This window comes from Myiozetetes cayanensis, unplaced genomic scaffold (genome assembly GCF_022539395.1).
Source record: "Myiozetetes cayanensis isolate MyiCay16 unplaced genomic scaffold, myiCay2020 scf18, whole genome shotgun sequence".
Lineage (NCBI taxonomy): Eukaryota > Metazoa > Chordata > Aves > Passeriformes > Tyrannidae > Myiozetetes > Myiozetetes cayanensis.
Genome location: NW_026087389.1, coordinates 4,326,114 through 4,337,500, shown reverse-complemented (window position 1 = coordinate 4,337,500; position 11,387 = coordinate 4,326,114). Strand labels below are relative to the sequence as shown.

Sequence of the window (11,387 nt, the reverse complement as noted above, 5' to 3'; positions counted from 1 at the left end):
AATATTCATGTTAAGGTTCAACCGCAGAGAGATAATTTTGAATCCTAGCCCTGTTTAATCCAGTGCTTAGTCTAGTGAAGTTTCTCTGGATGAAATTAGACTTATAGTGCAAAATATTCATACAAATTTCTCTGCAGTGCATGGGATGAGGAAATAAAGGAGCTTGAAAAGCAAGCTACTTTCAAAGATGATAATTCCGTATGATAAGTTTTGTACTAATGTCATATACAGCCAGCGAGGAAATACTTCAAAATCGGAGGCATCACATTTCATGCTATTTCATGTCAAAGATGCATGACTGAAAAATTCCTATTAAAAACATGAAAACATGCCAAATGCAGAAAAGTGAACAACTGAGCAAAAAGTGAGACAAAGTGTTACTAATGTCTGCCAACTGGTATTATTCACAAGTACCATCAGTCACACATGAGCAACCTCCATCGCTGCTCCCCCAGAACACGAAAACCCAGCTTACCCCGAACTTCTGGTAGTGTAGTTGTCCTGTTTGTGGTTGAGGCTTTCCTTTATTGTTCAGAGATTTCCTCCAGTTCTGTGCATCTATTTTAACCCTAGCCAGTCACGTTGAAGCTGAGAGGAAAAGGGAAGAAAAACCTTTTCAATTAAAACATCTTTACCGCTATTTAGAATGCAGATGAGCCCCTCAGCAATGAGGAAATTAGTATTTTATGGTGAAGCATTTATATAGTTTATTCTATATTTGAACCATAATAAATTACATCCATTTTTTACAAGAATTATAACTGACATGCTGTCAGAGCTGTACATGTACAGCCTCAGAAATATACATAATACTTTGAAAGCTGTCACATTCAGTACAGTTGTAAACATCACCCTGGGTTACCAAACTGTTATCTTTAGGTTTACTTCCTCGGATAAACCACAGGATCTTCACACATTTCAACCAGAGGAAAATCAATTCTTCCTCAAACAGTTGCACAGCAGTTTACCAGCCATGCTTAAATGCACAGACTCGTGCTAGCTTGGATCCCAGTTTAGGTCTGTTTGCCAAATATCCTTGATCATGGACTTCGAGCTAGGTCTGGGAAAACACCAGAGTGACTCTGTTTTCCCTCATGTTGGCATTTTTTCAATCCAAAAGTGCCACTGTGGTTCTAAATGAGCCCTTTTGCTGAAGAATATTCACATGTATGTGCTACAATACAATGGTATTTCTACATTGTCCCTTTTTTAGACTGTTCCTTATGAAATACGTGTACAAAGTTGTTTTCTTTTCATAAATTTGCTGAATTGTTTAAAAAATATTATTGGAGAATCATAGTGTTTTAAAGGGATTCTCTAGAGGGTTCCGATTCTACAGGAATACCATCACACTCAACTGTTCTTTAGGATGCTGAAAAACCTACCTAAATGCTACCTAATAACTGAAATTACTTATATTTTACTTGTATACATTCTTTTCTACTTCACAGTAGAAACCAAATGCAAAAAGAATAAGGGTTTACAACTGGAAATTTTATATGATTAATTAATGAACCTTAGGCCTCAAATGAAGATGATTTTAAACAGAACTGTGATCCAGCTTCAGCTACAGAAAGATGTGGTTAAATGGTGTCACCTCTGCCTCCAGAAGAATTTGACCATGGTCCTAAAGGAAGTTATCTGCCCATAGACATCTACCCCAAAACAAATCCTAGGGTTTCAGTGGGACTCAGAGTACTGCCAGGATTGTGAAACACTCATTGGGATGGAGAGCAAACACAGCTAAAGGACACTGGTATTGGGGAAAAATGCTTTAACAGCTCTTTCCATGAAGGAGGGATGTGAACTTGGGCTTTGTGTCCTGAGGAGAGCCTGGAGCTTGGGCACTGCTGGCATGGTGTCCTGTTTCTGCACATCAGGTAGCACAAGAAGGGGCAAGTGCTGAGCCCGACAGCTCCATCCAAATAAGTGTTTTCAGTCTGACTGGGGCCAAGCTTGAGGCACCAGGGAGCCAAAAGGTCAAAAAAATGAGGCAAACAGATCAGCTGCCATCAGAGCTCAGCAGTGATGGATCTGGGAATGTAGGTGGAAATCAAGTGCCTGCACCCCATCTCAGCTGGCTCCACCTTCTTTTGGGATAGTCCCCAAGAACCTGCCAGCACTGTCAGGTGATGTCCTTTTTTTTTTCCACTTCAGGTGGTAGAGGTCTACACCAGAAAACTCCTTGAATGGACTTAGAGGCTTTTCCACCACAGAGCGTGAATGTGTCTTTCCATTCCTTTTTATTTGAGGTCTGGTAGCACCGAATGCCACCACTGTGCTGGGCTCTGTTGGGGAGAAGAGAAGCCACAGGAGCACCCAGCACTGCACAGCAACAGTTACGCTGTCGTTACAGTTAATTTCCTCCTCTCTTTGCACCATCTAAATTCAGCGTGCATTATCCTTCTGTTATTTATGTAAATGTTTAGATTAGGTAATATTTTATTCTACAGTGAATGACACCATAATCCTCCTTATTCTTCTCGTTTATCATAAATATTTAGTTTGTTTTTAGCTTGTGGGACTAAACACAACATCGTTTTCATTACTGTGAAATCTTCCCCTTTTCTTCTCCTGCAAGCATCCCTGGTCCCCTGGCAGCACTCTGCCTCCCAGAACATGCTAATATTGCTTGCATTACTACAGGATTACCAGAGTGAAGTATACACTTGGTATTATAATTCATAATGTTGCTTTAAAAGATTAACCACTCCCACAGCTGTGTCTGGTAATTACAGAGCAGACTTTCTTCTTTTTTTCTTTCTTTTTTTTTAACAAAGAACAGTGTGCACAAAATGACTGGCAAGGAGGTAAGTGTTTTGGGGTGTGCTTTGTTTTTCAACCTCAGAGAAAACCAGATGCAAAATTGATAAAGGAGAACAAGAGTGGGTTTTAAGCTGAGATACTTCAGTATACGAGTAATTTAACAGATTTATATGAAGGACATGGCACTGTCGGCCACTGGAATGTCACAGACTGATGGGATTGGCAATTGCCAGCTCAGATGACTTCCATGAGCAAACCCAAAATAATTAATAGACCTTCTGGAGTTTTCCAGGCAAGTGAGTGTGCTGGTAAAAGAGCAATAGTTGGTTTAGCCTGTCAAGGTTCATTCTTTTTCAGAACTCCAGTCCTCCCCTGATGCTCTCTAATGGTTTTTTGAAACACCAAAATGTTTTTGCATGAGCAGCATTACCCATTGTGCTTCAGTTAAATGCATTTCGATGTCAGACATACTCCTGGTTCAAAAATGTGTGCTCCTTACCCCTTCCTGGGGGTTCTCCAGGGAGGGCAGCCAGATTGACTTTAATTGACCAAAGACACAGGGTGGGTTCTTAACGTGATAAACCGACCGAGTGTGCGAAGTCACATTAATATGTGGGAACTTGATCAGCTTTTATTAAGGGATCAGGAAACGGTTTAATTGCTGAGTGACAAGAGCATGTGTTTGTTTAATTGCTTGGGTTTGTTTATTGCAAAGCTTTGGGGGACGTGGTAATTCGTCCCATTGTTGTTTTGAAAATGTGGGTCTGGCACCCAAACCAACTGCACATGACAGAGACTGATCTTTTAACAAGTGCTGTTTCATCAACATTTACCACACTCCCATTTGGTGGGGATGGCAGCCCTTGGAGGAACAAAGTGGGATTCTCCTTCCAGTTTCTCCTTGCTTGGGTTGTCCAGAGCTTCCACGCTGTGAGAAGGTTGGAATTCTTGTGCTTAAATAAGGAGTTACTCACTGTCTGTTAGATGAAAGTAGCATTTAAAGGCCTCTGCATGGTAGAGCAACACTTAACAGGTTGTTCTGTCTTTCACAGCTGGAAATGTAATGGTTGCACGCTCCTACAGAAAACTCCTAAAAGATCTTGGAGCCTGAGGCAAAGTCCATTGAAGCTGTTGGTGTCTTGTTTGTTGGACTGGCCTTTGATCAGATGCTAATGCATAGCAATAGCATTTCTATACCTTTCTGAATGGAGTTTTAGCGTAGAATTGTACCCTGCTGTAGGATTGCAGCAGTCCTGGGGATAGATCTGCTTCCTTGGCTGAAACTGACCAGAAGCCTCGATGGTACAATGATGTCTGGCACTCCATGCTGGGAAGAAGTATTAGTTTTGCTGTGAATTTACATGAAAAGTCCCTGGCTAGCGATTAGTCTAAATATAAAGCTTCCCGAGACCCTAATATTTCTTTCCTCTAGATTCTTGCCTTACTTTGGAAGCTAAGTTTTCCATCCAGGAGCACCACCTGGAAAAGCTTTCCTTCCTGTTTTCTCTAAATTAGCCATTTAAAATGCTTTATTGATGGAGGAAGATAGAGGGTTGCTGATGATTAGGGTTATAACTGGCTTTCCAGTACAGTATCCAGCACTGCAGAAAGCATCTACTTTTGTAGAAGGAGCCTAGGAAAAGTCGTATCAATATACATTACAGGCTTGTCATAACTCACTCATTTCCTATTTCAAACAGGAGGAAATATACTTGAACATATCTGTTGTATCTGTCAAGACTTCTCATTTGTCAAACTATTAGTGGTCCCTCTGTCAACATAAATAAATCTGTCCATAAATCTTGACAGGTATAATCATTCGTTGCATTTGAAAGGCAAGTCTCTAACATTAGACCCCTTTTGATTCCTAACATGATTATCTTTAAAGAAAGACATTTCAGATGCCTTCTGAATCTGGCCTCTGTCAAGTGATTTCTCTGCTCTTGCTGAGTTATCTACTCGTACAAAGTAAGCAAAGGCATAGTTCCTGCTGTCAACTCTCCTGAAGACCACACGAATCACCGGCATCGCAGCAGCGCCGAGGCCCTGTCCTGCAAGCGATTATGTCCCTGTTTGTCAGACCAGGCTCCCGATGTGCTTATTGTTCTTTACAGCTAGACTTCTCATTCCTATTCTGAGCCATTCTTCTGGCACCAGTTGCCCTTTCTTTACTTTTGGGAAGCTATCAAAGAATGTTCTTTGAAGGTATTTTTCCATTGGATGCCGCCGATCTTTCCGGCGCTGTTGTCGTTGGCAAACAATCTGTACCCATACAAGAGAATTAAGCCTCTGAAATGGCTGCTAAAATATGGCCTAGCACAATTTAAGATTGAATTCCATAATACCAACGCGTGCTTCGCAAGCTCCCCTCCTCTCTGGGGCACAATGAGCAGCTCCAGCCTCACGAGGCTCCCCAGGGAGATGTGTGGTGACCTTGTTTCTGTGCTCGATGGCCTTATGTTAGTAATTTTGCCTGCCTGATTAAGTTAACAGTTATTGGGCATTCACCAAGCTGGAATACGAAGTGAGGGTCTTTGGCCAGAGCTCGGTGTGTCAGCAGACAGCTCTGGCACACGACCCAGAAATTGGTCAGTGCACGAGTGCACGAGTGCCTCCAGGAGTCAGGAGGCTGCTAGGGCTGGGTTTGTGGGAACTGCACAGTGAAGAATGGATGCCCAGGGAGCTCCTGCAGGAGCCAAGGTGGTTGGTACCCAAGCTCCTGCAGTTTCATGGGCGTGTGCTGCTTATATAGCCATGGGAAATTAGCTGCTGAATGCTGGAAGATCCCAAGTCTAATGTTTTCCCTTCAGTCTTCTGACGGTGAAGAAAGGAAAGCTCAGTGTTTCTGTAAAATGTACTTAAAGTTCTTAATTTTCCCTCTTTCAACTTTCCATTCCTTTAAATCGTCTACAGTTTGCTGCAGCAAAGATTTTTAATTGACAGAATTTCAACTTGTGCTCCAAAGAGACTCATTACTTCACAGATTCTTTAACTTCATGGGGCCTTGACATCATGAGGATATTTCTTGCTTTTTTCAGTGGATCCTTACCACTGAAACTAATTTTTTGATGAGCCACAGAAGAAGCCTCTGTACCAAGAACTTGTTCCAGACCTTACGATGCTTTGTACAGGATGTTCAGATCCAGAGTGTCAAAATGCAGCTGTTAGATAAGGTTCCCATCTGAATCACAATTCTCAATGCAGTCAGTTATTAAACAGAATTTTTTTTTTCCATGCTGAGTCACAATTTAGGATAATGTTTGGAGCAGATGCCTAGTTTACCATTCCCACATGTCTTACAAGGCTGGGAGTAAGGCAGAGAGTTCAATCCTTTACTTCAAGGTAGGGTATCTAGAGAAGTATGTAGTCATATTTGTGTGCCACATCTGTTTTAACTAAAATACTTAGAAATATTTAGTCAAAGAGGATAGTTGTCTATAACTTTGCTGGCAAAACTCTTTGTTTGTGAAGTCTGTTGAAGCCAGGGAGATAAACATCTTGCTTTGTATGAGGCAGAATACAAATTCATCTGGGGTTCACACCAACACCTGCACGTGTTAATACCACTGGAGGACTCTGCAGCCCCCAGGTGAGAGTTTCTGAGGGTCTGACTTCTGGAGGTGGATGCCTTGATTGATCTGCCCTGGCCTTTTGCATCTGTACCTGTAGGAACTCCCTGCAAAACCAGCATCCACTAGATCTCACCGCTGCTGGTTTTGGTTCTCTTTCTCTGGGCCAGAAATGATGCTGGGCTCTACAGCTTCCTTTTCTGTTGACTGGCAAGATGGTACTTTGTCAGGTAGCTGCTGTTGCCACCAACTGCAAAGCTCACTAGAGTATAATGACACCTCCTGAGCCGCTTCTTTTATGCGTTAACCTACTTGGAAACAGAGGCTCATGTGCAAATTCCCGCTGTATTTTGTGAAGGCTGGAACATAAGCCAGATCTGAGCTGAATTTCCCCCTTCCAAGAGCCAGCTGAATCAAAAATCCCCTGATGCAGACATCCCCAAATTTTATGGGTGCAAAAGATGTCTTGATCCAAATTTTGCAGTTTGCTCCCATCTCTGCTTAAAACATAAAATGTATGTTTTTAGGGAAAAAGGATATAAACATCTTGTTCATGTTTGAGCTGAGAATGTCTTTTTTCTGTAGGCTGTCAACACAACTTCAAATGCATGCAGCCTGTCCAATCTGACAGACAATTTGCATATTTGTGGAATGCTAATGCCAAGTTACTGTATACATTTGTACATGAAAGCATTAGAAAGTTTGAAGGATTAAAGGTGGAAATGTATCCCCCTCGGCCTCGATTAGAGATCAAGACAGCACATCAATAGATGGCAGACAAATAACTGCTGCTTTGCCGTTTGGAATGGCTTAACCCAAAAATAATAAAATCCAAGCTATTTCCTAGGACATAAATAGCTGAGGGCTTTACACGTGCTAATTGCCAGAGCGTTGTTTTAGCCTTTTGAGAGTGTAATGTGGAGTCTGGCACATCCAGTGTGAGCCCTCTGACACAGCGACCGTCTTTTTGTTCTGCCCTAGCCACGTGCCTGGACCGCAGCTAGAGCTCTGAGAGCCATCCCAGCGTAAGGAATCCATGTTGATGTCTAGGGCTGAGCCTTCCTCGCTTGCTCTCAAGTCCTGGAAAGTTCTTTGAGGCCAGATGGAGGTGCTTGGCCCGTACAAAAGTGACTTGGTTTGCCATGAGAAGGGGTGTCAGGAGGAGCAGCAGCAGGTGCTCCACGGTTTCCCATAGAAGGATGCTTCCTTGGCTGCGTGCGTCAAGATATATTTTGGAGCCTGGCTCCAGACACGCTGATTTGAAAATGGAGACTAGGAGTCTTAAAAACAAAATATGCTAAAGAACGGTTTTGCATGGTTGCTCTGAAGGATCAAAACCTGATACTATTTATTTTACTCGTACTAAAAAATAACCTCAATAAGATGTTCTGCGTTGGCCAATGGATATAATTTAGGGCCAGACATTGGCAGCGCAGGACAGAGAAAGCAGGAGCTAGTCAAATCCTTCCCCCAGTCTTTCATCCAAAACATGAATATTCCTTTGATTCAGAAAGGGTTTGGCCAGCCTTTTTCGCAAACGGTTGCATGTCTCTGCGCTTTCTGGCTGGGGGGAAGTGGAAGTGGCAAAGCCTCAGATACCTGGGAACCAAGAGCTGAAAACTCTCCTGGAAACTTCTCATGGTCTAACGAAATTCCCGGGCCAGATTCCAGCCTGAGCGGATGCAGACAACGAGCCAAATTGAACCACCAAATCTGTTGCGATTCAGCCGTCATTTACAAAAGAGGGCTGGGATTTTCAAGGGAGTTTGTAGGAGCTGAACACCCAAATCTTTTAAAATCCTAGCGGGACTTTTGCTCCTCTCTTTCTTGTAGTCCACTGAAAATCCTTGTCTATTAATTTCAAATATTTTGAAGACCTCAGGCAGCACTTTCATTATAGGCAAACCTCTCTACCAGAATTAGAAAAGCACAAAATTTTAGCTGCAGTCGCTGAAAATCTGTGATTTAACACACCTACCCAAAAAGCCCCAGGCTACACCGAAGCTCTTGACCAGAGATAGCTCTATGCTGTCACAAGACAGATCTATCTTTAGGTACCCCAGTTTGAAAACTTCACCCTTAATGCGTTCAGAAAAAGTACGTTGTTGTTTTAGAGCACATTACTCAAACACTAAGATGCCTTTCTACTGGGAGCAGCATTACAAAGCTGAGCTCTGCCTGGATGCCTATCCAGCATGGATCTGACAATTCACATGTAGGAAAAGGCCTCTCATGCATTCATAGTTTAGATGACCTCCATATATTTGTTTAAAAAATAATTAGGCTTGCTTAGCTTTTGTACTGTTGCATTTGCCTTTTTTTTTTTTTTTTAAGTAGCTTTTCCTGTAACACTCCCAGGCCAGTACAATGCTGGCTTTTAAAAGTGATTTGTCTGTTACCAGGCAGTTTGAAACTTTTACTTCCTAAGTCCTTGCAAACCAGCAGTACAAGGAGACTTAAAAAAAAAAATCTCCTGAGGATTATTTTTATAGTAACAGTGAAAGCTTAAAATGTTGCAGCGGCAGCCAAATTATTTTTCTTGTAGTGGAAACAATACCAACAACTGGATACTGTGCACAAAACAGTTTAAAGCTACCCATAAAAATTACCAACAAATGAGTGCTACATTTCTTTTTATCATTTACTCTTTATAAAAAGTGACAGTTTGAAGGCTACTAATTTGGCAAGTTATTTCCCCTCTATAGTCATGGTTGTTCAGTAATTAGAGGATATATAAAACATGGACATAGACATTCTAGTACAGTCTAACATTTTTGTGTGGTTTAGGACAAAGTCCACTTCCTTTCTCACCCACTTATGTAAAAGGTGGTAGACATATGCAAAATCTAACCATAGGACTAAGTTTGATTTCAGACAAAACTTTCAAGTACATGCTCATAATGAAAGTCCAGCTCCTATTAACCTTCCTAAATTGTTCAGAATGAGGATGTACAAAAAAGTCCAGTTACCTCAGGGCATACAGGAATATTTTCTCCTGTGACTAAACAAATGACTTCTTGAGCACAGTTGAAATCAAACATTTAAAATACTATTAATTACTAATGCTAATGGTTTAGTTGTTTTTTTTCTTTTTAAAGTCATATGTGCTATCCTTAGGTAAATAATTACTTTATTGAATCTTTCACTAAACATAGTATTTGGCATCTAAGCCCCTCTGTCTTCCTTAAAAATGGCACTGATGTTCTTAAGTCACTTAGGTGGGTTTTGAAATCTCTGTCTGATATTTCATCATGTATTTGCTGGCAGCAGCCCTTTCTATACCTGCAAGTAGTAAAAAATATATTGCTTCCTCTGAAAGTAAAGAGCTAAAAATAAAACAGGACTCAGTTTAGTCAACATAAAGGCAAACTAGAAAACCATTAGTTGAAGAAACTGAAATAAGAGAACTCAAAGTTCTGGCTGCAGAGCCGGGAAACGCTTCAACAGGACTTGCAGCAGTTGCTGGTCTAATTCTGTGTCCGTGGTAGTTGTGGCTGGGCTCCCAGAGGCCAGTGTGGGGATGCTCTGTGGGGCCCATGGGAGGGTTAGGCAGCTCCTGGGGGCATTGTTAGGGGTTGGCCCCCTGGCACGTGCCCCGTGGCATCCCTCTGTTATGTGTGTGATGCAGGACCAGTTACTCCAGTAATAACTGTTTTACCTGCCCAGATGAAGTGTTGAAGGTAAGGACAATATTTGATATGGGGTGCATGGCTGTACTATAAACTTGGCTGTTTGTCCTTCAAATTTGATGTGCAAGTGCTTGTCTGTTGGGTATCCCAATTGTGATGCTGTAGCTGTATATTTGGAGTTTATCAGGTCCTAGAGAAAAGGAAAAAATGGTTCATAGGCTGAAACCTCCCCAAAGCCTCCATTAGCTAATAATTACCTACTAATTTGCATTAATACTGGCCATGAGAGATAGACCAAAAGCCCTGGTCCATAAGATGGAGATTAAGCCAATAACTTTCCAAAACAAAAAAAGTCTTAGTTCTAAGTACTTTTCTAAATGTTCACTATCACTGCAAGAAACTCTGTTCCACTGTATATAAAACATAGCGGAGTAATAACATCTCATTTGATTATACAAAGTAGTTTTTTCCTTAGTGTTTTAGTTCTCAAAATTCCCAGAATACACCACATGGAAACTGTTCACTTGAGAAATTAAGTACCGTATGTGATAAGACAGTCATGTGAAATTTTTAAGCTGTCATTAAAAATGATTATAATTAGGACAAACTATATGAAAATGCTTTAAAATTGAGACCCTGGTGAATTAAAAATTAAGGGGTATATTATGTATTATCATGTTGAAGGGCAGGGATTTACTCGTGTAACTCCCATTAACACTAATGTGAGTTGCATCCCCAAATCCCCACGCCTGGCGATGAGCATCCGCCCCCACGTTTGTTGTCACTGAACAACCTCAGCTTCCTCGGTACTCCAACACAATTCCTCTGCCTGCTGAGAACAAGTGGAACGGCAAATGAGAAGTTTAAACTGTTTTCCCTCACAAATCTAGGCCCCCAGACGGAGCCAAATGTAATTCATCTAAGCAGTAGCCGCGCTCCCGTAAGATTTACTCAGGAAAAGTAACTGTCACAGCGTCTGCTCTTCCCTGTAGCTCTTCCTGTGCTTCTTCTGCACACTTAATAAGTAAGGGTTGGGTTGAAATAATTTTAGCGTGTCTCCTCTAAATGCAGGAAGCCTATTGCTGGGGGTGGGCTTGAAAAAGCATTTCAGTTGAGAGCCTTCAAAAGGAGCTGTATCCATGGCAGTGTGGAGCTCCCACAGGAGGAGGGAAAGTGTGCTGTAAGGACAGTGGAAATTAAACACTGTGTAATTAAGCACACCTCTGGCCCTGGTGGGGCCGTAGGACTGGTGTCTGAGCAGCACACAGGAGCTTACCCAGTGGCTGTGCTGGGCTTTGGGTCACACTCAAGTGAAGGATGAGCTGCTGGTGCTTGGGCTGCAAAGTATTGCCAGTTCATTTTAGTCTCAGGATAGCTGGCACTTTCCTCATAGCCCCAACATCAGCAGTTATGGCAGTTTACA

General features: G+C 41.9%; 1 long non-coding RNA gene across 1 annotated transcript in view; it reads right to left on the bottom strand.

The window, feature by feature from the left end:
* Positions 1 to 11,387, bottom strand: part of LOC126638826 (uncharacterized) — a 54,583-nt gene that overhangs the window by 33,795 nt on the left and 9,401 nt on the right. The window contains exon 2 of the long non-coding RNA XR_007628695.1: positions 476 to 588. This is a non-coding gene — a long non-coding RNA (uncharacterized LOC126638826). The remainder of the gene's footprint in view (positions 1 to 475; positions 589 to 11,387) is intronic.